General features: G+C 42.2%; 1 protein-coding gene and 1 long non-coding RNA gene across 2 annotated transcripts in view; one reads left to right on the forward strand and one right to left on the reverse strand.

Annotated features, from left to right (window-relative positions):
* Slit3 (slit guidance ligand 3) overlaps nucleotides 1-24,076 on the forward strand; it is a 606,864-nt gene that overhangs the window by 250,280 nt on the left and 332,508 nt on the right. The window lies entirely within an intron of this gene.
* LOC147822961 (uncharacterized) lies at nucleotides 699-22,279 on the reverse strand. The gene is made up of 3 exons (XR_015444631.1): nucleotides 22,137-22,279; nucleotides 21,523-21,649; nucleotides 699-1,047 (listed from the first exon to the last, which is right to left on the reverse strand). It is a non-coding gene; the product is annotated as an uncharacterized LOC147822961 (long non-coding RNA).

The following is a 24,076-nucleotide window of genomic DNA, read 5'->3' on the forward strand; positions in this document are numbered from 1 at the left end:
TTCACTTCCTCAGTGACCTTCACTTCCCTGTGAGTAAAATCAGGGTATAAGACATTATCCCCAGAAAGCTTTGAGAATTAAAGCATGCAGCACAGGGCAGGCACTTCTCAGTTGTTACTCCATTACCACACATGCTTTCTCATATCGTGGGTCTTGGTGCCAGCTTGCAAATGTGTTATTTTTCCTAGGTATGAGAAATACCTGGGTAGGAAATTTTATTACCCCATATATTTATGTACATGTATATTATAAAGTATAATTTAATTTGAATGTGTGTGTGCACACGTATATTTGGTATAAATGTATCATGTAAATGTGTATGATAGAAATTTGGTATATACCCAGGTACTCACAAATATGCGTATACTGTATGTTAAATCAGCAATTGCAGATAGAGGAGACATCAGTGTGTTCCACATTGACCTGGGATGCCAGGTGTTCTGATCTAGTGCTCCTCCAACCATAGGTCACAGGTGGGTGTGAGGTGGCACATTACGTGTTGCCAATCTGTGACAAGATAAGTACAAAATCGAAGACTAAGCATTTAAACACACTTATCTCTGTAATATTTCATTTCTATCCTAGTCAATCCTAAGTACTGATGCATGGCAGATAAGTTTCAAAAACAAAACAACAAAAGCCCAGAAAGCAACCCCCCAGCCCTTCCCCAAACATTTCAGAAGCCAAGATAAATACATCAAGGCCATTCCTGGCCTTCCAGGAACTATGGTTTATTCAGAATGAGAGGACACAGTTACACAAAGTTGTTAAACAACAGTGCAAACACAGTCGTGAAAAATAGTGTCATCAGGAAGTCATAAACAGCCCAGTGCCATATCAGTGGCCATGATAACACTGCCTACAGATGTCCGGAGGAGGACGAGGTCACCGCACTCTGAGGCTGCCGTCCTCAACGTCTTCTTTCAGCAGGTGGATTTGTTTTGATTTCCCCCCTGTCATGGGCCTCCTGTAAGGAGCTGCTCTGTCCCTTCTCACGCAGCAGCCTGACGGGTTAATCTCCTGGTGAGCGAGGGCCTGCGAATGAAACTGGATGGAGTTGTATGTCAGACTTCAGCAAGCCCGCACTAAATATCCCGCCTGTTCTCCTTGATGGGGCTTTGATGTTAGCACGAAACACGTCAGATTACACAGGATGTCATGTCATGTGTCAAATCAGTGTTGGGGCTCCATCCTGACACTTTAATTAGTGGGAGTGGAGGGAAAGTGTGTATTACTTTTCTATTTCAAGGGAAAGACCCTAACTCCCACTGAGAACTATTTGGTTATGTCCAAGCCTAAAAGTAGCCTTCTCTTCTTTTAAAAATACAGCCTTTCCCCTAGGATAATGGCCATACTGTCCGCTAATGAAAGGAGCCATGGGCTTGGAGGTATAAAAATCCTAAAAAACTCTAACCTACTGGGAATTTGTGTGAGCTAGCCAAGCTCCAGTGTCCTGAAGTTCAGCAAAGTAAATACTTGTTAATTATTTTCTTTGTAGATTTCTCAGCATTACAAATTGCTACAGATATTCACGGGAGTATTAGTTACTGAGGTGAGATAATACCTATGGCAGATTTAGTTGTGGCGAACAACGCTGTGTGGATAGGAGAATGGGGGAGCTGGTGCAGTTAGGGACCTCTGTTTTTCAGACAGTGGTAAATTACAGCAGTTGACATTGGTCAGTTGCCACACACCTTGTGTTTTCTTGTCACACCATGGACGGGCATGAGCATTGGAGTTCAAAGATATATTCCACCTAGCAGATTGTCCAGGCATGACCAAGCCCTTTGCCATTTGTGAATACAGCCCCAAGTAATGAGAAACCTGCACTTTGCTCTCTGCTCCCGGAAGAAGGTCATCCAACTTAACACTGACTGAGATCTCAGAGCGTCAATAAGCCACATTCATTTTGACATCTAGACTCCTGTGTAATTAAGACCTCAGGTCTGGTGCTTGGTTTATCAGTCGATTCTCATTTACATAAGACTTTGGTTTTTCCCACATCTCTGCACAGATGCTGCCAAAAGAAATACTATTAACAATGAAAGGGCTGAGGATAGAGTTACAGCCCATCATGTCTCTAATCCCTGCTTAACATTTCCCTTAAAAAGAACACTGCCCTATTTGGAAATCAAACACTATACGTTTAGATGTTCTTTATGGAGGAAAAGGGAAGGTAGATTTTCCACTGCTTTATTTTGAGCTTGGAAAACATCCGATTTCATGCCTCTTATTCAACTGTGAAGCAGAATATGCTGTGTGATTGGAGGGTGGTTTGTTCATCTTTTTAGAAAACAATGAGACTGAAGGTCTCTCATCACCTCCCTGGAGCTGCATTCTGCAAGCCGAAGCTGGGCTCATCTTGTTCTGTCTGTTCAGAGTGAAGACTGTTGGGCATAACTGAATCCCATAGAGAAGGGAGATGGCTTCTGGGCTTGCTGGAAACTGTCCTTCCCTTCCCACTTTTCCCCAGGGCAAGAGCAATGGAAACCAACCCCTCAGGTACCTCTTCTCCCAACTTTAAAGACTAATAGGAAGATGGGTTTATTTTTGCAACTCAAATGAAGAAAACCATACCCAAGAGAAGTGAGGGGACTTTCTTTTTTTTTTTTTTTTGGTACCGGGGATTGAACTCGGGTCCTTGCACTTGCAAGGCAGGCTGTGGAAACACTGAGCTAAATCCCCGGCCCAGAGGGCACTTTCAGAAGACCACACATGGAGTCAGCCTGTGACCTGGGCATGGACAGCCTCTGTAGGTTTTCATTTTAGTACAAAAAATCTACTCATCTGTAAAATGAGAAATGGGGAAAGAAGCCTAATAAAAAGGCACAGAGAAAGTGGATCCTGCAATTTATATAACAGGAGTCTAGACCTAGGTATCTGCTTGAAGGAGAAAGCCTTCAAGAAATGACTGAAGCCAGGCATGGTAGTATATGCCTGCAGTCCCAGCTACTTGGGAAGCCAAAGCAGAAAGATCAGTTGAGCCCAGGAGTTTAAGATATTGTGAAACCCCATCTCAGAAAAATAAAGAAGAAAAGGAGGAAGCTAGGGAAGGAAAAAAGGAGGGAAGGAGGGAGGAAGATCGGCTTGAAATCTGGGGTTGTTTTCAAGGAGTTTCCTATCCTTTCTTGTCACTCCTGTATGACCTCTGGGCCTCTGACACCTCATCTTTGAAACAGATAATTACTGTGTTCATCTTGAGAGGTTGCTATGTGGGTGAAGTGAAATAATTCTTATAAAATATTTAGCAGAATGACTGACATTCAGTTAGCCTCAGTTCATGTTGCCCGGTAGGTAATACTCTTACGACTGCTGCTGCTCTTTAGCAAGGTGTCTGTCCCCTTCAGAATGAGACCAAAACATTGATTGACTCAACTACTGCCACATTCTCCTGGTGGCATGGCACAGCCTCAATCTGAGAAGTCCTAGACAGGTCTAGAAAGCAGCCAATAATGTAGGTCAGTGCTTCTCAACCTTGGTTCAGGTAAGAATCATCTCAGAGAACCTTAAATAATACTGATGTTTGGGCCCAATGCACAGTGAGATCTGCAGAGTTTATCAAGAGTCCAGCTGGGAATCAAGAGTTTTAAAAGCTCAATGGGTGATTCTAGTTACACACCACTGGGCTGGTGGAAGAACCTGCTAATTCTAATACAGTATTGAAAAAAAGCTTAAGATATGAATGACATATGTAATTGTTTCTCAAATATAGCATTTATCATTGGTGTTATGTGAGATGCTATTACATAGTTTATATGTTAACAACTTTGCAATGATTTTAATGTGTACTAGAAAAAACATAACTAGCCTATCAACTCTGATTTAACAGATAATATTGTTTAAGTTAAAGTTTATTTTTAAAGAAGCATGGAGGGAAATGTATATAAATCAGATGCATATAAGTTATCACATTTATAAGAAGGTTACACATTTATAGTAAGCATATAAGTAATGGAGGCTTGAGAAATGTGATATTAACCAAAAATGGTTATGCATATAATTCTGAGTGGATGTGATCATTTTAAAGAATTATTAATTCTTTTAAATTATTTAATTTTTGTTCAACAATCCTGAAATTTTCAGCATTTTAAAAAAAGGGTAGATTTGTGAAGCACAGTGAAAATTTTAACCAATCTAAGACCACAAAATTAAAGGTTTCTAATAACTTATTTTCAACATAGATTTTAAAATGTTCCTCTCTATACAGAACTATAATTACTTGGTATACATTGACATAGCTAAGGAGAATGACATCTTGCATTCACACAATGTTTTACAATGGACAAAGCACTTTCACTTTATTTAACTGGGCTTGCTAATATTACCCACCGAGGTTGATTTATAAGCCCCTTTCACAAATTGGGACAGTGAGCCCAGAGGGATTAGTTAAGTGACCCATTCCATAATGCACAGCTACTCCGTGGTGATGCAGACTAGAACCATATCATTTAAATCCAGGGTGATGGGGGTTTTGTTTGTTCTTGTGTTTTCTAACACTCTTGCTAAATTGTCCATACTGTCTTCTCTCTTCCGCAGTAAATTATAAAACCCTTCAAGGGCACCTATGTGACAAAACCACCTAATAACCTCCTCATAGGTCTCTTCATTTATATATTTGGCCAACCTCAATTCTTTTTGCAGTCCAACAGCCAAAGTCATCGTGATCTTCAGTCCATCATGACATCTTTGCTTCAGTCCCTGCCCTGGCTCCTGACTAGTTTTGCATAAATCCACAACCCTGCTCTGCTTGACCTCTGTCTCTCACCTTCTGTTGCTCTTTTGTTACTCACAGGCCCCCAACCAGCTGCCTCTCCTCTGGATTCCTTAACCAGGTCACTTCATGCCTATACAGTGGTGTTCCCTGTAACAAAAATGTGCTTCTCACTACCTTGCTGAGCAAACCTAGCTTCAGTGTTCTGGCCACAGAGTACAATTCTCCTCATGGGAAGAGAGCCCCTTCATTATTCCTCCATGTAGCAAACAGTTCCTTCCTTCATAGCTCTTGTTTTGATTTGGAGTTATTTATTGGTATGATGATCTGTTTCAGGTCTATCAGAAGGCACACTATACCAAGGCACATGTGAAATCACCTCCATATTTTTATTCTGTCACTCTAGATCCAAACCCTAACATAGTGCATACCATACAGTAACTGCTCCACAAAAATCTGTTGGAGTAAGAAGTGGAATATGAATAGGCTGAGGAGTAACTTACCTTCTCTGAGGCCAGAGTGAAGTTTTCACTGCCTACACTGATTGCAAGCCAAGAGATATGAAGTGCTTGCAAGAACTTCAAGGGTGATCAGAGCCATCTGCAAGTATATTGTCCCAAGGTCACCACCTACACCTGGCTCACACTACAGGAAAAAGTGAACCGGCCAGTGCTCTCCATGCTGCTTTTTAAGGGAGCACACATTCTAGTTAATCCAGGGTAAAGTTCCTCAAGCCCTTTCTGCTCCCTCTTCCCATGACTCCCTAAGGCAGCACACCAGATCACAATTTTAAAATCACATGTCTCATACAAAAATACAGGACCAAAAATTAGAAATCTGTATTCTATTACCAATGATACTATTTTCTACTTCTGAGGCAATAAATTGGCTTTCATTGCCTAAACTTCCATTTCCTTATCATTAAAATAGGTGTAATATTGAGTATGGTACTTAACTTCTTGGGTTGTTTTGTAGATAAAATAAGATAAAAATGTAAATATTTTGAATAGATAGAAGCACTTCACATTATTATTTGAGCCTGTGTTACACAGATATGATTTCTTCTCCTTGAGGACTTCTAAATGAAAGAAGATACACTGATTTCCATAGATACAAAGACATCCCAAAGACATAAACACAGTGAAAGAACAAATGCATTATTCATTGGCATTGTGGATTAGGTGGGTAGTCAGAAAGAGACTGTTTTGTAGCAGATCTTCACCCAGTGGATCAGGAGACTGGTTTGAACCCACCTTGTCATCCTTTCACCATGTGGGTTTGGCATGTCAGGGAGCCCTGCAAGCCTCAGTTGGGGCCCTATCTGTAAATTGCAGGAGGGGAGAGTGGGTGGAAGTGGAGAAATACTAATGATAGTAAAAATTCGACTATGAAAGGTTTTTGGAAAGAGTAAAGTGACGTAGTAAAGCAAGGCCTTAGCATTATCCCAGCACTTGGGTATTTAGCCAAAGGGCAGTCAAGAAGTTGTCAAGGAAAGCTGCACAGAATAGCAAGGCAGTATGGAGAATGACTTGAATGATGGTGGAGAGAAGGCAGGTCTAGTCAGAGACTGGAGCTGTAGGCGAGGGCGCAGCCAAGGAGAGGGCTGATTCCCAAGGGTAGCAAGACTGGGCCAAGGTGCTGGGTGGTTCCCTTTCCCAGGAGCTGAAGTGACACCTAACAGCTCTGGTTTACAAGGCAGAGACGGCGTCCAGGTGGGCAGATTGTGTTAAAAAGATCCTGAGAACACTTAAGGATGTTTGCTTTAGATTAGGACATAAAGATTAACTGGATTAATGGAGCCCTCTGGATGGAGAATGTACAGACACTAATTGCCCCTAAATTACAGTGGATTCCATTGGAATTGTGTATTCTCCTCCAAAGACCTCACCACAACCCTCATCCTCTCCCTCCCTCCCTCCCCACACAATGCTAAAATGAATGTGTCATTGTAACTGAGATGAAAGGCTTTGAAATTTATTTTCCACTTCCCTCCAAGATCTCTTGTTTGCAAAACACAGGAGAATCTAGGTTACTAATCTAATTCTAGTTTATTTAAAACCAAAAACAAACAAACAAAAAAGCATTCTAGGGATTCGGGTTTCTGGAAGGCTTCTACAATCCTTCATTCCTTTACTTGGTTTCTCTACCACACCATTGACTTAAATTAGTGGTTCTTAAGGTTGGTTTTGCATCAGAATCACCGGGAGACCCTGTTAAAACAGACTGCAGGGCCCACCCCAGAGTCTCCTCAGAGTAGGTCTGAAGATGGTGCCCAAAATGTGCACTTCCGGTGAGTAACCCAATAGCACTGACGGTTCTGGTCTCAGGGCCAGCCACAGGGCTGCACCTTGAGAACCACTAAAGTGGGAAAATATCAAAGAACCTGGCCATAGGAAAGAGAGTTCAAACCTCAAAGTCCCATAGTCTTGTCTCATTGGAAGATGAGGAATAGTCACTCAGAACTGAAAAATTATTTCCTAAGTCAACTATGCATATATTTTCTTGTTTTTTATAAAGGCTGTAGATGGCTGGTGGGATCAATGTGTTTTGCCATGGGATGGGAATTGCAAAGGAATTTGGAACTGGAGCAGTTCCTTCCTGGGGACCCTCACCATTTCTCCTTCTCTGGTTTGCATAACTTTCCTATCTATTGGTTATTATTGTCAAGTTATTTTTTCACAGCTCCCCACCTATCACACCTCCAGACCCTGAATATTCTCTTTGCTCTGAGGTCACTAATAGGTGTTCAATCCTGTTCTACTTTTATTTACAGATCACTTATGTGTCCAGCTCAGTAAGGCATGGGTTGCTTTAGCAAATGTTTTCAAAGCATTGCAGAGCACTGGACACTAAGTCAACAGATTTGGAATTTTAGTTCTGGCCTTGCCTCTGGCTTTACCATGTGATTGTGAAAAAAAAAATACTTCAACTTCTGACTAAGATTCTGCTCATCAGTTAAAGGACAAAGTCTCGCTGGCTTAGTGGTTATTCCACTTTTGGGGGAAATGGAAATAAAATATATGGACCATTTATTTATGTGAACAATGACATGTTCACATAAATGCAGAATGTTGCATACAACTTTTAGACTGCTTAAATAATATAGTATAAATAATACAATAACAACAAGCAATAACAATAGCTGGAATTTATCAAAGGCCAACTATGTGCCAGGTACCATACAAAGCATTCTAAGTGTGTCACCATATTCAATCCTTGCAACAACCCTAAGAGGTAAAATCCCAGTTTCTATGTGAGAAAAACATGGCAGAGACAAAGGAAGGAATTCGTCTCCGATGACCCTACTGATAAGCAACAGAATGAGATTAGAAGTATCCTTCACTGTCCCAGAGCTAATAGATTGACCTTATATATAACCCTGAGTTATGAGTGGACCCAGTTTGGGGTGATATTTCAAATTTCCCTGAAGTCTAGAATCTTCCCCCCAACCAAGAACCAACAACCAAACCTTGGAGAAAAGACCCATGGTATTCTCAAGGCCTCTGTGTATCAGAGGTGGTCACAAGCTTAGAATTTAAAGCACATTTGGGGATCAAACAGAAAAGCAAGCCACCATAGAGCCACACTTCCCTCCTTTGTGCATATCTTGAAAATGAACGCCTTCTTATCATAGTTTCTAACCAGAGGCAGCTTCCTTTAAAGGCAAGGGGAAGTAGCCCATCTCAGCTTTGGCAGGTCAGCAATGTGACGAGATAAAGGGCAGCTCCTTAATGAAAACCACTCTGCCTCCTGCCAGCAAAGGAGTTTTCTTAGTGTATTTCAAGTCCTCTAACACCTCTTCCCAGATCAATGGCTTTTCATAAATGCACCAGGAGATCTTTGAACCACTAATGCTTCAGGGGCTGTTTAGGTTTGGAGTCAAACTGTTTAATATAACTCTCCTCCAAGTCTGGCTCTATTGAAAGGTCTCAGGAAACAAAGTGGAGGCAAGTATAAAAAGCAGAACCACCATGGCCAAGTGACGTGCCCCACCTTGGCCTCCTGTTTATATAAGCAAATTGGACCAGGCTGATTACACTCAGGAGGGGGAAGGAGGAACAGAGTGGCCTGTGGGTCATGCTGGAGGGTTGAGTGAAAAGGGATCAGATAAATGTGCCTTTTGGTTGGAGTGCAACAAGTCATTTGCTTAGGAAGGGGGTGAAGGCATTGACTGGCTTCAGCAACAGATTAAATCTGCAGCAGATTGTGCACTTCAATAAAAACTGCATTGTGCCCCAGGAAGTGAGGGCCAGACTTTTGCATGTCCTGAGAAAATGAGTGCCACTTAATTAAAATATTTGTTTAAACACTTAAGCTAAGTTAGGGTCTTTTCAGAAAGTAGATGACTATGAACATCAAGAGATGTTGCATCAAAGGCAGTCATTTCTAAAGCCCTTTTCATACTTGCTTTCACAGCACCCACAATGGGAATAATAATGAAATAATACTATTGGGCTTTTCCTTTCCTAAATGTATCTGGGCAGGTGCTGTGCATTGTGCTTTACCTCACCTAACTCTATTATCAAATGGGAAAACCAAAGTTCAGGAAAGATAAGCAATTTAACCAATATCACACCAATCTGCAATGGAAATCTCAATTACCTCTTACTCTTAACTGCCATCCATGTCTGTCTACCCATGTAGGCATGATCAATAGTCTCCTAAAGTTTGTTCATGTGCTCCTAGAGATTTGTGATTTGGTTATTTCACATTGTATTTCTCTCATTTAGACTTCAGAATTCTTGAGGGCAGGAGACATATGATCCTCTCATCTTGCCTCCTACCACAGTACCTGGTATGGTGGATGCTTGATTTCTATCCTTTATTCTCTTGTTTTTGATTTTACATTGATTGGAATTGAACTCCGGGCCTTATGCATACTATGTAATCTATCTTTTAATCTTAAAGTCAATCTAAAAGTAGTGTTGGGGTTTGATATTTTTGCTTTCTGATTATAATATTCATATAAGCTCACAGCATAAAATATTGTTTTAGGCACCAAAATTACATAAAGATAAAAAGAGGAAACCGCTAGAGGTAAGAATATTAACATTTTGGTATAGAAGCTTCTACTCTTTTCCTTGTATGAATACACACTGAAGACATACTTTAAATAGGATCATGCCACACATATTGTCTTGTAGCCCAACTTTTTCCTAGAAATATAAAGTGAACATATTCCTATATCAGTAACTATAGATCTTCAGTAGTTTGTATAACATAATCCTATAGCGTCCCATTGTGGCTTGTGTGATAATGCACTTAACCCATAACCAGTGGACTGGGGTGGTCCCTGATATTTTCTTGTCTCTACAAAGATGAAGCAAATGATCCTGTGTGTAAAACTTGGTGTTCCCCTTTAGGTTCCTGTTCTTGACCCGGTTTCTTGAAACTTTACACTCACATTTGCTTGGATTGCACTGCTCCTAGAGATAGCACAACATATTTGTCTATTTCAGGATGACTCCGAGATTTTTATAATTCAGTTTTTTTTAAATCAGTTTTTAATATAAAAGTTAGGCTATGTCATTTCCTTTACAGCAGAAGGAAGTCATAACTGATGATTTCTGATTCCATTCATCAGAATATTGTAGTCCTTCTCTTGTGAGTACTGTCTTCCAGGGAGCCACCACATCAGAGTCATTTTCATAAATGTTGTCTATAAAATTGAAGTGGACAGCCAATAAGTCTGTGCTCAAAGGTTAATGAATGCCAGCAAGAGCATGAGGAAAGAAGGTATACTGGCAAACTGAGGGGCTGAGGAACAAGCCACTCTGCTTTTAAACTCATGGGCTTCAGTGCCCCCTGGGCAATCACAGGTGGCTACAGCTGTGCTACAACCAAGCCAGGTATACAGGTGGAACTGGGGGAGAATTTAGGCTGGTCATGATGGATGATATATATAGTGCAGGCCCCAGGAGCCCTATTTATTATTTTCCATCAGCAAAATGAAGGCAATTTTTAGATTTAGTTTAGAAATCTTTTTTTTGATGAGCTGTCACCATGGTGATAAAATTGGAAATTTTTTCCCTGACCACATTGCTGTCAAATCATTTAATTACTTGCATATCATGGCTCTAGGAGGCCACTAGAGCTCTATGCTTCTCCCTCTATCAGGAAGAGTTTGATCTCAGCCCCTACTGCATTTCTCACCATAGAGCGATTCAGGCTTCTACAGGTGTGGAATGAGATTCCTGGCGTCCCTACAGTCCATCCCACAAAGGAAACAAATTAAAGAATAAGACAAAAGAAGAGAAAGAACCAAAAAATATTGCTATCTTTTCCCGAGAAATTATTTTTTAGTTGCTTCTTCTCTGGATTGATTTCATTCCTTACATATCACATCTATAAATTACCCATAGGGTGGAGGTATTGGAAAGAGATATTCAGTAAATAAGGCTTTCTGGAATGAGACTGGAATTCAGGAGTCCACATTGCTTTTTATAGGGCTGGAGCCATTTCTGAATTCACCCTTTCTCTTTTTTGAATAATAGTGCCTTTAAGATTCCAGATATTCTCAAGATCATTTTTTAAAAATTCTGTCTAACTCCCCAGCTAATTCCAGAGCTGTCTCCAGAAGGATCTCTTCCAAATATCCTTCTCTGATGTTGGCACAAATTATTAGCAAAAGAGAATGGATCACTTCAGGAAATTGCCAACACTTTGTTCTGACCCACACTTCTACTTAGACCTCCAAAAAAACAAACAAACAAACAAACAAACATACTAGCCCCAATAGTGAATAGTTTCTAGATGAGTAATAATTGAATTTTACAAATTGTTTTCTGTATCATGAGGCCTGGAGATGTCTGGGCACTTTAGGATTCATAGTTATTCTGTAATCCCCTGACCCTGTGAGGATTCTGTACACCAGGGAAAGAAGTGCTTTGAGGTGAACCTCAGTTTTAGTTTGTAACTTTTCTTTCTGTCTCTTTCTTATTTTTGTTTCTTTTCCCCCATTACTCCGTTTTGGTTTTTTTTTTTTTTTTTTCTGGTATTAGGGATTGAACCTAAGGACTCACACTCTAGGAAAGCCCTCTGCTACTAAGTTATACCCCCAAACCTTTTTATCTAATTTAATTTTATCTATCTATTTTTACAATACTAGGGGATCAAACCCAGGAGTGCTCTACCACTGAGCTACATCCTCAATCCTTTTTTTTATTTTTGAACCAGAGTCTTGCTAAGTCGCCCAGGCTGACCTTGACCTTGTGATGTACCCTACTAGCTGGGATTATAGGTATGTGCCACCAAGTTCAGCTTCTTTCACTCTTCTTTAAAGACAAGTAAGGGGTTAGTTAGTTCCAGTTGCTTTCGGTTTGCTTCTGGAGGATTCTGTATGAGTGACAGCTTAGGAAAAGTGCAGAGCCCAGGCTGTTTGTGTCACACTCCATCCTCACCAAGCACTGCTGTTCACCTCCCTGTGCACATCTGACAGAGTGTCTATGCTCCTGATACCATGCTGCTGCTCTGGATACCAGAGAACAGGCAAGATCTGGAGTAGGGTCATGGCTGAGTCAACTATGAAAGTCTCATAGATGTTTCATCAACTTCTGGCAAGTAAAAGTATGTCCACTTCACTACCAGGTAAGAAGCTTTTGACTGGTAGTTCTTCTCCCTTGTTTAAAGTTTACATACTAATGTTAGCGAATTTGTATCTGCCTGTATAGCCCACACTGGGGACAGGATAGCATATTGGATGAAAACTCGAAATCTCAGTTGAATTCCAACTCTGTTGCTTACTAGGTAGTTGTAAGTCATATAGATGGTGCTCAATAAAATAAAACTGTTATCATCTCCTTTTCAAATGCCCCTCCATCTCCCCCATGGGCCGACTGGCCATCCTGACATTTCTCCTATGCTAAACTCTATGCCATATTCCCATTCTGTACTCTGGTGCTGGGATTAAGTCCTGGTTCAGAGGCTTAGGAACTAGGTGACTGCATATTCTTTACCCATTTAATCCTCCTTTCATAAAAGAAGAATCATCATGCCAGCCTCAGTGCTGCTTTGTTTTGGATTAGTAAAGTAGCATGCATGAAGTTCATAGTTTGGGACATACCCAACATGACCACCTGGCAGAATCAGATTCTCCAACCAATGCATACAAATGTTTCTACTAGGAAGAGAAAACAGTTCTTTCCCTTTCCCTAGACTCAGTCTCTCATCCTCTTCTAAAGATGGTTCTGACCTTATGGTACTAGCTCATCTCTCTCCTGAGAGCTGGGGAAAACACAGTTGGAAATCAACTCAACTTTCACACTCACACCTTCATTGCAGCATTCGTATCTCCATGCTGCCTTACAGGTTAAGTCTTTCAGTATGGTGGGGAGTGGATGTGACAGAGTCCAAAAATTTAGGGCAATGAAGGAGACAGGGTGAATATTAGAGAAGAATAAGAGAAGGTAGCTGAGGGATGGGAAGTAAAGGGATCAGAGGATAGAAATGGGAGAGGAATGACGAAGAGAGAGAAGGATCATGTGAGCTTAGGAGTCCCCTAGGCTCAGAGAAGCTATTGGGACAAGTTTCCGGTGAGCCTTTTTTCAATGTCTGTAGCCTAGATGTGTAACTAAAGCTGATGATAAGGCCCTTTAAAGAGCTCAGTCATTCTTTAAATGAAAATTCTACATCTCCTTTCTTTGAATCAAGTCCTAAAAGGACACAACTCATTTCAGAAAGAATAAACTATTTTTTTTGCAGTAACAAAAGGAAACAGACCTCAAGCCCACCACCCATGCACACAACAGAGCTCACTTCTCCACACACCGGCACCTGAGCCTAAACAGGAAGTCACAGCAGAGCTCCGTGTCTTCTTCAGTGTGTTGGCATCATCTGTAGTTATATGCGTCTGAGCATTCATACCACTCGCCAAAAACACAGACTCCAGAATGATAAAAGGATTAAAATGTGGCTGGCATAACAATGAATAGCTTGAATCAGAGGTTATTCAGGAATGCACAGAAAAGGAGCGTGCTTGGATGATGGAAGTTAGCATTCCCCTCCCTTAGTCACCTTTATAGGTGCAAGGTACCTCATTTTTTTTACAGGGAGTGGCACTAGAAGTACAAACAGCACAGATCTTTTACCAAGATGGCTATGCACTTTTGTGCAATACCGGTTCACCTTCTGCTCCTTTTGTCATGGAATAAAACAGGGCACTATGCTGGGTTGGGGTGTGTCCTCTTTTGTTGCACTTAGGTGCTTATGCTTAGAGCACACACTCACAACTGCTTATTGGCTTGATTCTTGCTCCCCTTGGAAAAAGTGCCAGGGCCCAAGCTGGAATATTTCTGAAACCTCTTCCTCCACTTGCCTGCTACCCCCAAACCCATCATATCTGATAAGATGCTTTTAGGCAGAAGTAGAGATTGACTTTCACTGAGCTTTCAGTCCTTCATAGTTTTTGGCAGCAGGATCATTTTTGAACAAGACAAACATGAGAAATAAATGTGGAGTATAAATTCAGTTTGCAAACATCAATATCCAAGAAAAGTGACATAAATGGTTTATCATAATTCTTCGCTCATATCCAAGTTTCACATTCCACAAAAAGTAAATTGCAGGCCTTTCCAGGTCCCCCTGGTTCCTTTCCCAGAGCTGGGTCCAAATTCAGGGGTAATGGTGGTGCCAGGATAAGGTTGGAAGCAATGGGTATCTTGTTCATTGGTCTTTAGTCCAATAAGATGGCCCTTCTCACTCAGTGGGCTTCTTCCCTGCAGTGCGTAAAGACACTCATTCTGACCCTTCCTTCCTTGTTCCTCAAAGGTGCTAGGAAGCTTTGAAGGCTTTCAGGCAAGATTGCTGCATGCCACCCTGATTCCATTACTCTCAAGGCTCCTGCACCAGTACAGAGGCCAGGGCATTCTCAGAGCCTTACGGTCTCACTTGGCTTCACCTGGTAGCAGGACCTCCGTCTCCTAGAACTCAGTTTCTGACGATTCCCTTGGTCTGAACCACCCTGGACCTGTGCTTCACAGAAGGAGGTTAGAAAGGGTCTCTCATCAAGTGTGCACTTGTGTCTCAGGTTCCCTCATCACACTTTTAATATATTCCCTACATGGAAGGATGGAGGATGGAGGATGGGAAGGGCAGAGCTTCCTAATTTTTATGAATTGAGTATACCCTGAGTATACCTGAGATTGGATCAGAGCTTTCTACAGTGATGGACATGTTCTGTGTGTGTTTTTCCATCCTACACATGTATCTGATATGATCGGGGTCTTGGAGAATGATTCCTTTTAATTCACACAAGTTCAAATAGCCACATATGGCTAGAGGCTAGCATATTGGACAGCATAGTCTAGGTTTTAAAATTTAAGAACCAAGAATTAGCTGGGTGTGGTGATGCATGCCTATAATCCCAGCACTCTGGAGGCTGAGACAAGAGGATCACAAGTTCAAGCCCAGCCTGAGCAACTTAGCAAGACACTGACAGACTGGGGATGTAGCTCAGTATAAAAGCTATGGGTTCAATTCCCAGCACTCCCCCTGGAAAAGAATTAATGATTTTCTGTTAAGCTGGGGCAGTTATCCCTAAAGCATGGAATATATCCTGTCTGCCAAGGTAAAAGGGAGTGTGCCTTTCTTGGAAGGGGCAACAAGGGCCATGTCAGTTACTACTTCAAAATATGATCTCACCATAAGTACATTAAAAGTCATATTTTGCTGTTTGAACCAGGAGCAACCTACAACCTGCACATTGCCTTAATATTGCAGAAGCTACTGAGGAAGGCACCTCTGAAGGAGGCCAGGTATCCTGACAACTTGATTTGGAAACCACCAAGCTAGTTATATCTAAACTCCAGTCTGGTTCTGACATGCTAAGAGGTAGCCTTTCACAGGTGAAGAAGCCATGGCTTCAAAGAGTCAGTACTTGCCTGAAACTAAACAGCTAATTTTTGCAGGGAAAATCTGAGAGCCAACTCTACCACATTGTATTCAGAACTTATTCCTCTGTACTTCATTGTCTTCTAGAGAGATTTAGCCCTGATGCTAAGCTGTTCCATCTCCCCTGGAAAGAATTATTTCCTGGAGAAAGGAACGCACCTCGTGCTCCAGCCATGTGTGTGGCAGGGCATCCACTAGTCACCAATGCGGAGGACACAGTCTTTATGCTGGCATTTATAGGATATTAGTAAGGACCTCAGGCAAAAACAGTTTCCACAACCACTACCCTCTCTGTTTCTTCTCCGTCCTTCTTTGTCCTGCACAAAAGTGGCAATTCCTACATTCTTCTTTCAAGCTTTTGGAAATGTTAAGGGTATTCTGAATAAGGAACAAACCTCCCTCCCTCTCTTCCAACTACTAGCCTAAGGGAGGAGGCTCAGTATTTAAGTTAAATTAATTCAGGGTGCTGTAACAAATGAATTTAATATAATATATAATGACTCAACTGATTGAGGTTTATTTTCCTCTCAAATAAAGACCCCATGGGTGAGTGGTTTGCCTCCAAGTAACAATGAAGAGACTAAACTCCCAAACTCCTTTACCCAAGTAATGATGAAGAGCTCTGCCACCTTCAGTAGGAGCCTTCAAAGGTCCGAAGCTAAGCTTGTCTACAGCATGGGGGAGCAAGTTGGGCAAGTTTTTTGGGCCAGTCTAGACTCTCATAATATCGTCTCGCATCTCATTGGTCAGAGCTCAGCTACATGATTGTAACTCACTGTGAGGATGCCTGGGAAATGTAGTCTGGTATGAAAAATCACAGTTGGTTAAATTCAGCTAAGCCATTAGATTTCCTAATTCTTGCAGATATGACCAGTTATAAGCTTACAGAGTATTTAAGAAATAAGATACTGTCCACACAAAGCCACTAATCTAGGTAAGCATGACTTTTCTTTTTCCTTCCAGGGAGTTATCAGAATGCATGGGAGTAGGAGTGATTTTATAGGTCTTTCTTTAAAAACAAATAAATTAACTTGGGACTCATTTAGTAATGAACTGTGATTTGGTGCCACCCACAACTGAGTGTGAATCAATGGGTGGAGAGTCAAAACTTCAAACCAGGCTGTGACAAGGCAAATACTTGGGCTTCTTTCAGGCATTCTAACATTTGCTTGCCTCCTCTGAAAAATGTCAACCCTCCAGGTCTGAGAAAGGACAGTGTTTGTGCCACCAAGAGATTCTCAGGATCCTTTGGAATAAGTTGACACAGCTGGAAGATTCAAGTTCCTAACATCATGTCACTTCGGCTCCCCTCCCCTTAATACAGCTAAAAATTCTCCTTTCCAGTCTACAGCATTTAGGCCTGTCCACTGCCTTTCTTGCTATTGCCCAGCAACCAGCATGCCAGGAAACTCATTGGCCAGGAGAGCCAGGGAGTGGCTAGCTGCCAGTGAAGGGCGCTCAGAGCACCGCTGCAGGGAGAGGCAAAGCACATTCTGATGACCTTGAGAAAGTCACTGCAGGAGAGCCCAGGGAAGCCAGACTGTATGTTCCTGGTACCAACTGTGATTGCAACAGAAGGAAAGAGAAGTCCACCTGTAAGATCCCTGTTTTCCCATCAGCATTGCTGGGGATATTTTTAATTCCTTAAGCAGAAAGGTTACAAAGCTTTGAAAAGTGAAAATCTGTAAGAGTGTTCTGCAGTTCGCGACCCAGAGATAAGAGAGAGAAAAACGTGACTTGGTACTTTCTTTTTCTGGAATGGATGATGGAGTCTTGTTCTCAGTTCTGATTTCTGGGTATGGAAATTTGTTCTTAACTGAACAGAACTGTGCATTTCTCAAGTGCTCACCTCTGCAGCAGCCTGGCTGCCTCCTCTTCGCTTGTCTGCCTGCGGAAATGGACAGACAGCCAAAGCTGAGCCCTCTTCTCCAGCTCAGTGGCTGGGCAGAGTGCTGGGCACAGGTTAGTGCTTGGGCAGCTGAGGGACTCATCTCCCCCACAAAGGCAGACTTGATTTTATTTCGCCACCCTTTCCAGAACTCCTCTGTTGGGTTTGGGAAGATGGATACATCGAGAAAACTCAAGCGGAAAGGGGCTTGCACAAGCTTTGATTCATTCCTGGAAGCATACAGGCCTGCCTGCTGACTTGGGTATGCATAAGAATCTCCTTGGGGGCTTGTTAGAAATGTGGATTACAGGCACTACACCCAGTCTCCCATAGATTTTGTCTCAGTATTCTGGGATGAGGCCTGAGAATTTGCATTCCATAAGCTTTCTGGATATAAATGATGTGGGTAACTCTGGAACAGTGGTATAAATAGGAAGCATACAGAATTCTGAGGGGGTAGCAGGGAGATTGGTTTTGTTTTGGAATTGCTTCTTAAAGATTTACGGGTACAACGATAACCTCACTCTGCGGTGGAATCTAGCAATCTTAGCAGCCTGTGTTTAAAAAGTTCTTTCTTTGTCCAGCCAGAATTTTCCTTCTGGTAATGCTCATTGCTCTTTCTTTGAGTTTCAGTGGCTCCAGGTTACTTCTCTGATTCTTCTTCATAAAAGCAAATAAACCACATAAACTATTGAAGATACTTGAACGTATTCCTTAGGCTTTTTTTTTTCTTGTGGACAAAATTACCTTATTGACAAACTTTCTACAGACACATTCCTCACAGGGCTGCTTATTCAAGCCATTCTTGCCACCCTTCCTAGGATCGCTGCACAGCACATCCCTCTAGGACGTGCATTTCTTCTGGACATTTGGCCCCATTGCCATGCAAAGGTACATGGGAAGCGACTGCTGACCTTGAAGAACTGGCTGCAGGTGGTGTGTCATTTGTCCTGTTGTCTGCCATGTCTGATATTTGTGCTACAAATGTTCCCCAGGCTGCCAGAGTGGCTGCTTTCCTTGCCTTAGAAGGTCTTCTGGTGAAAGCTGACAGCAGTTCTGGGCCTGTGCTTCTCCTTTTCCATTCCATGCCATTGCTCTTCTTGGCTGGAACCGCCCCCCCATCCCCCGCCCCAGTGCCCAGCATGAGCTGAGTCATTACGGAAGGGGTGAAAGGGACTGAGAAAGCCCAGAGGGGGGTTTCACGGGATGGCCAAGTTTCTGGAATCATAGCTAATGCACAAAGCAGGCTTGATCTAACCAGCTCAAAGTAAAGGCCACGCATGTTTCCAACTCTGATTAAGGCCTGCTTGTCTGTCACAATTTTGCCCAGCATCTTTCTGGGGCAAAATAATTTGAACCACAAATCAATAGTGACTTTAAAAGATAAACTGCAGGAGAAGTCACACAGAAGGTGTTTACTTGAATGACAATAATTAGTAGTAGTAGTAAATAATGATTATTATATTACTTTCTAGTGCTGGGGAAAAACCCAAGCCTCCGGTATACTAGCCAAGCCCTCTACCACTTCTCTACACCCCTAGCCCTACTTGAATATTTACAGAAGTGGTCATCAAGAAATCTTGGGTTCTGCAGTGATAACATATCACAAGGAGCAGCACAGTGTAGAATTTAGAGACAGGCAGAGCTGGATTCAAGGCCCATCCTAGCTGTGTGACCTGTGCCAGTGACTTATGCTCCCCAGGCATTAAAATAGCCCCATGTGGGAAAATGACACAAGACATAACATTTATAGAGCATTTACTATGTTCTTAACATACCTTAAGTGTTTTACATAATTTTTAATTGATTAAAAAATCACACCGAGTGTATATACTTTTTACCTGTTCCATTTCACAGATAAAAGAACCAGGGCACAGAGAAGAGTAGAATATGACTATTAACTTGTCCTTAACACCAATCCCCTATATCAGCAACTATTAAATAAGATGTGTCTATAAGGAGCTTAGCACAGATGATAGAATCCAGTGCTCAATAAATGGTAATTACATGAATTATATGTTGAGTGGATGGCTTCATCCCAAATGGAATGATTTCTCCATTTATAGGGATAGACACACTCAATGGAGAACAGTGGTATTACTTACCAGTTTTGCTAAGCTTACATGTTACTTTGCCTCTCCTCAAAATGCTGTTCAGATCTATAAAGTTTACTTCCCCATAATCAACATGATATCTCATTCATTTTAGTCATTTTATCCATTAGGTTGTCTTGATTTCTGGAGCAGAAATGCTGCATTTCTGTCTGCATACCTTCTTTTCTATTAACCTACACTTCCCGATGCAGGGACTGCGTTTATGGCTGTGTATCCTCAAGACCAAACCAGGAAACCCCTGCTTGCTGACTGCCTTGTTTTTCTTATTCATCACTTAACCCGAGATGTGGGGATTTGTCTTGGAGCCTCCGAACTAGACAGTTAAATCATAATCATAGGTTGTGTCCAAACCTTGTGGACACAATTCCTGACTTACTGGCTTCCTGGTTTCCTGTTGGGGCAGGTGAGGAAGACTTTGCAAAGAGAGAGGAAAGAAGAGAGGCAGGGAGGAGAACAGAGGAGCAAGGAAGAGAAAAAGAAAGGATACAGAAAACAATGTGTTTTATAGAAGTATACACTGTTTAGATTGGAAAATCCTAAAGGAGTAACTATTCCAAAGTCTTCATTTTATCAACAAGGTTAGAAAGTTCCCAAAAAGTTAACTGCACAAAATTATACAGCTGCGCCTTAGGTGTCACTTTGGGGTAAGGGCTGCAGAAGATTTTCTCAGCTGGTCCCTGCTTGCATGAACTAGTGTATATTGACATACACTGGTTTTGGGAAACCCATTTCCAACAAGATGCAGGAACTCAAAATTCCAGCATTACTCAGAGGTACCCACAGCCATCAAGTAACACACACCTTCAGGAGCTTTCCTGCTGGGCACAGGGTCACCAGCCTTCCCTGAAGTCCATGCTTTCTGGAGCCTTTGTGTGTTGAGCATTAAAACCGCCCCTGGGGGAGGAGGGGACAGGAGGTCTGTGACAAGGAGATGAGCCAGACCTGCTCTTGTTTTGCTCTTTCCTAACACACAGAAAAGCCCCACTGGGCCAAATACATCAACTCTTAGGGCTGTTGTGTTTTGTTCAGTTAGTTGGTTTGCAATCTATTTTCGTATGGATTGGGGAGGCTCATCCATGACCAGATTTTGCATTTTGATCGCTGAAGAAATTTTGTTCTGTAACCAGTAAAGTTACTGCGGCCTTGTAAAGCTGCTCCCCAGTCCTCCCGCAAACACAGCCACTCTCTGCCTCTTCAGTCCTGTTTCTTTTCCTTCCGCTTGGCCCTATGGACTGAGAACTCTGTTTTGCAGCTCAGAGGAAGAAAACAAAGCACGTGCGTCCGTCTGTGTGAGGGACATTAGCTCCACGTCCATCTTGACCTGCTCCCTTTTAGTCCACTGGTGCTTTAGCCAAAGGAAAGCCCAGGCTGTCAGCACTTTTTTGTTTTCCTCTTTCATCTCACCCCGCTCTTGCCCAGGTTTCTTGGCTCTAATCAAATGTATACTGATTTTTTTTCACTCCATGTACCTAGGTCCAGGCTCCGGCCAATTTTGGGTCAGAAAATTTACTAGATATTGCTGTAGAGGGAGACAGAAAGGAGGGGAGACAGACAGGGAGAAGGAGTGCAAAGCATGCAAGCGAGAGAATGGATATATACGTATAATGTGTAACGGCAGGTGATGCTACCAGATAAAAATTATTTTCTCGAGGCACTCAGTCCTTGCATATTATGTCATAAAGATTATGGTCCTTTCATGAATGTGTCATAGAGCATTAGATATCTAGATTAAAAACGTAACTCTGCTCCCTTACATCCTTCTCTCTTTCCTTCCCTTTCGTCTTTCTTTCCTTTATCCCTTCCTGTCCTCCTCAACAGAATATTCTCTGTAAGCCAAGCACCATTGGCAGGCAGACTCCCTGGTTTTCAGGCTGCATTTTATGAACCTTTATTCTTTTCCCTCATTCACTTAAGATACTCACTGCTGTGGTGTGCTGGGTCTGTTGCATGAACAATGCAGACAGAGTCCCCTTCTTATGGAGCTGATGGTCCAGGGGGAGAGGTAAAAGCAAGGGAGCAAGTACATACATGAGATGTTTTGAGATAAAGCTGCATGAGAAAATAGAAAAGAAAAATATTTGGAGATGATAAGAGGTGTATAACTTTATATTTGGAGATTTTCTGAGTTGTGAACTTTTGGACCAAAGACTTAAACAAGGAGAAAGAGCCAGCCTTGCTCAAAATATATTTGCCCACCAAAGAAGTGCGCAGAGCCCTGAGTGCCCTAGGCCACCTATTCGGTTGGGGTTGAATTCCACATGCATCTTCACCTCAGAATAGGCGCAAGAGGCAGAGGTCAAGCAGCTGCTGAGATGGAGTAACCCAATCTCCGGCACAAGTCAGCCTTTAATAACCATCCAGGTACCCCTTTGAAAAGTGAAACCTGTGGTCAAGTCCTAGAGCAGCAGAGTCTCAGGTTTCAGTTTTAATTATGAAGCCAAAGAGATGTCCCTGCCTGGATCCTATTTTGCTAAAACTTCAGCTTCCCTGGGAAGAGTGTTTCCTGTCTCTGATCCAGAGGCCCTAGTGTGCTTACCTCACACAGATGCTAGCCGCCTCACGTGATGGTAGGATGGAAGCAGAAGCCCCAGGCATGGCGTATGAGTAGGTGATGAAAATGTGTGGGAGGCTGGCCTGGGTCAGGGGTTGTTGGAGTTCACATCTCTGGCTGTAGCTCCAATTATGACATCACAGTAGGATGGGGCAGCTTTCAAGGGCAGGAGCATGCACAGGCCTTTCCTCTCCCTGAATATCTCACAAAATCTCTGATAGAGCAATGCAGTAAGGGCATAGACAGTGCCAATCCAAGCCCCCTTTAATAGCTCCCACTTTTGGCATTTGCTATGTGCTAGACACTGGGTTGAGCAGTTGGCATGCCTTAGTTTCTTAACTGTCTCAACATTTTATTCAATGGGTAGTATAAATTGAGGGTATCCCTTGTCTGAAGTCCTCGGGATCAGAGTGATACAGATTTTGGATTTTATTTTTCAGATTTTGGAATATTTCCATATCTATAATGAAATACCTTGAGGATGGGACCCAAGTTTAAATACAGAATTCATTTATATTTTATATACACCTTACACAGTTAGCTTGCAGGAAATTATACAGTATTTTTGGTGTGTTTGCACTATGGCCATGACTTGTTACATAAGGGCAAATACAGAATTTTCCACTTCTAGCATCATAGGGACACTCAAAAAACTTCAGGTTTTGGAGCATTCGGGATTTCCGGTATTAGGGTTAGAGATGCCCAGCCTGTAGTACTATCTCCATTTTATAGATGCAAAAAGTAAGACTCAAGAGAGGTTGAGTAACTTGTCCAAGATCATCTGCTTAGTAGACAATGGCCAGGATTCATCCCTGGTCTGACACAGAGTTCGTGTCCCTCACAATTTGGCTTTACTGCTTCTTTGCACAGGCTCCCAACTTGCTTTCATAAGACAAATTGAAAGAGGAGCCTTACCTTCCTAAAGGTGTTTTCTGAAGGGATTCTAAAGGCATTTGATATGGGCCCCTTTCCAGAATTAGCCCAGTTGTTAGTTGTTAGTGGAGGGATGGAGTGGGGAAGCAGTAGGAGGGAGAGACATGGACAGAGAATAATTCCCGAGGCTAGGTCTTTGTTTGACTCCAGTAAGTCTTAACAAGGCCCCTAATTCAATCCAGGGTTTAGCAGACTTCCACGTTCTCCCCACTTCCTTCCACTTTCTCCCCAGACCAGGAGAGAAAGAAAGGAACTTGGAATCCTGGTCCTGTGCTTAGTCCCAGTGGCCTCCCTTCCAGTGTGGGGTGCCAGGCTTGTGAGAATGAGCCCCATGCTCTGAGCAGAACACTCCTGTCCAGGCAGAGCAACCGAGAGTCCTGACCCCCACCAGGGCTGGGCCATCTCCTCAGAAGTGGCCTCCTTCTGAAGCTTCTGGAAAGAAGAGCTCAGACACAGACCCCAGGCCAGCAGAGCTTCCTGTCCCTTTGTTTCAGAATCACCACAAAATGAAGTCCTCCTAGACTCAGGTCCCCATCAAGAAAATGCTTTCCCAAGAAATGGCTTCCACTAGTAATGAACAGTTATTGTTTATATCTACCACTTAGTAGATAATAAATAACATTTGTAATACATCAAGACATTGAAATAAAATAACAGTAAAACTGGTTCCTTACACCTACTTTAAAACAAGAACATTAACCTGCCCTTGAAGTTTCCTCCATAGAGTGAAAGAATGAAATTTTTATCTCAGTAGGCAGTGGTGCTCATGGAGCATTTCCAGAATCATATTCTCTATTTCCTACATACACAAAACAAGCACTAACTTTTATACTGGCAAAAACAGCTGCAGCCCATTTGCTGACAACAACCCAGAGTAATTTTTAGAGTGTGGTTGGTTTTTTTCCCTTCCCTTTGACCTGATACACATAAGTAAAGATTATAGGATGTATAAAACCTTTAACTCTGACAAGGGGTCCTCCCCCAGGCACACA

Source organism: Heterocephalus glaber, unplaced genomic scaffold (genome assembly GCF_053883595.1).
Source record: "Heterocephalus glaber isolate CG9 unplaced genomic scaffold, H.glaber_assembly_v1.0 deba00001606, whole genome shotgun sequence".
Classification (NCBI taxonomy): Eukaryota; Metazoa; Chordata; class Mammalia; order Rodentia; family Bathyergidae; genus Heterocephalus; species Heterocephalus glaber.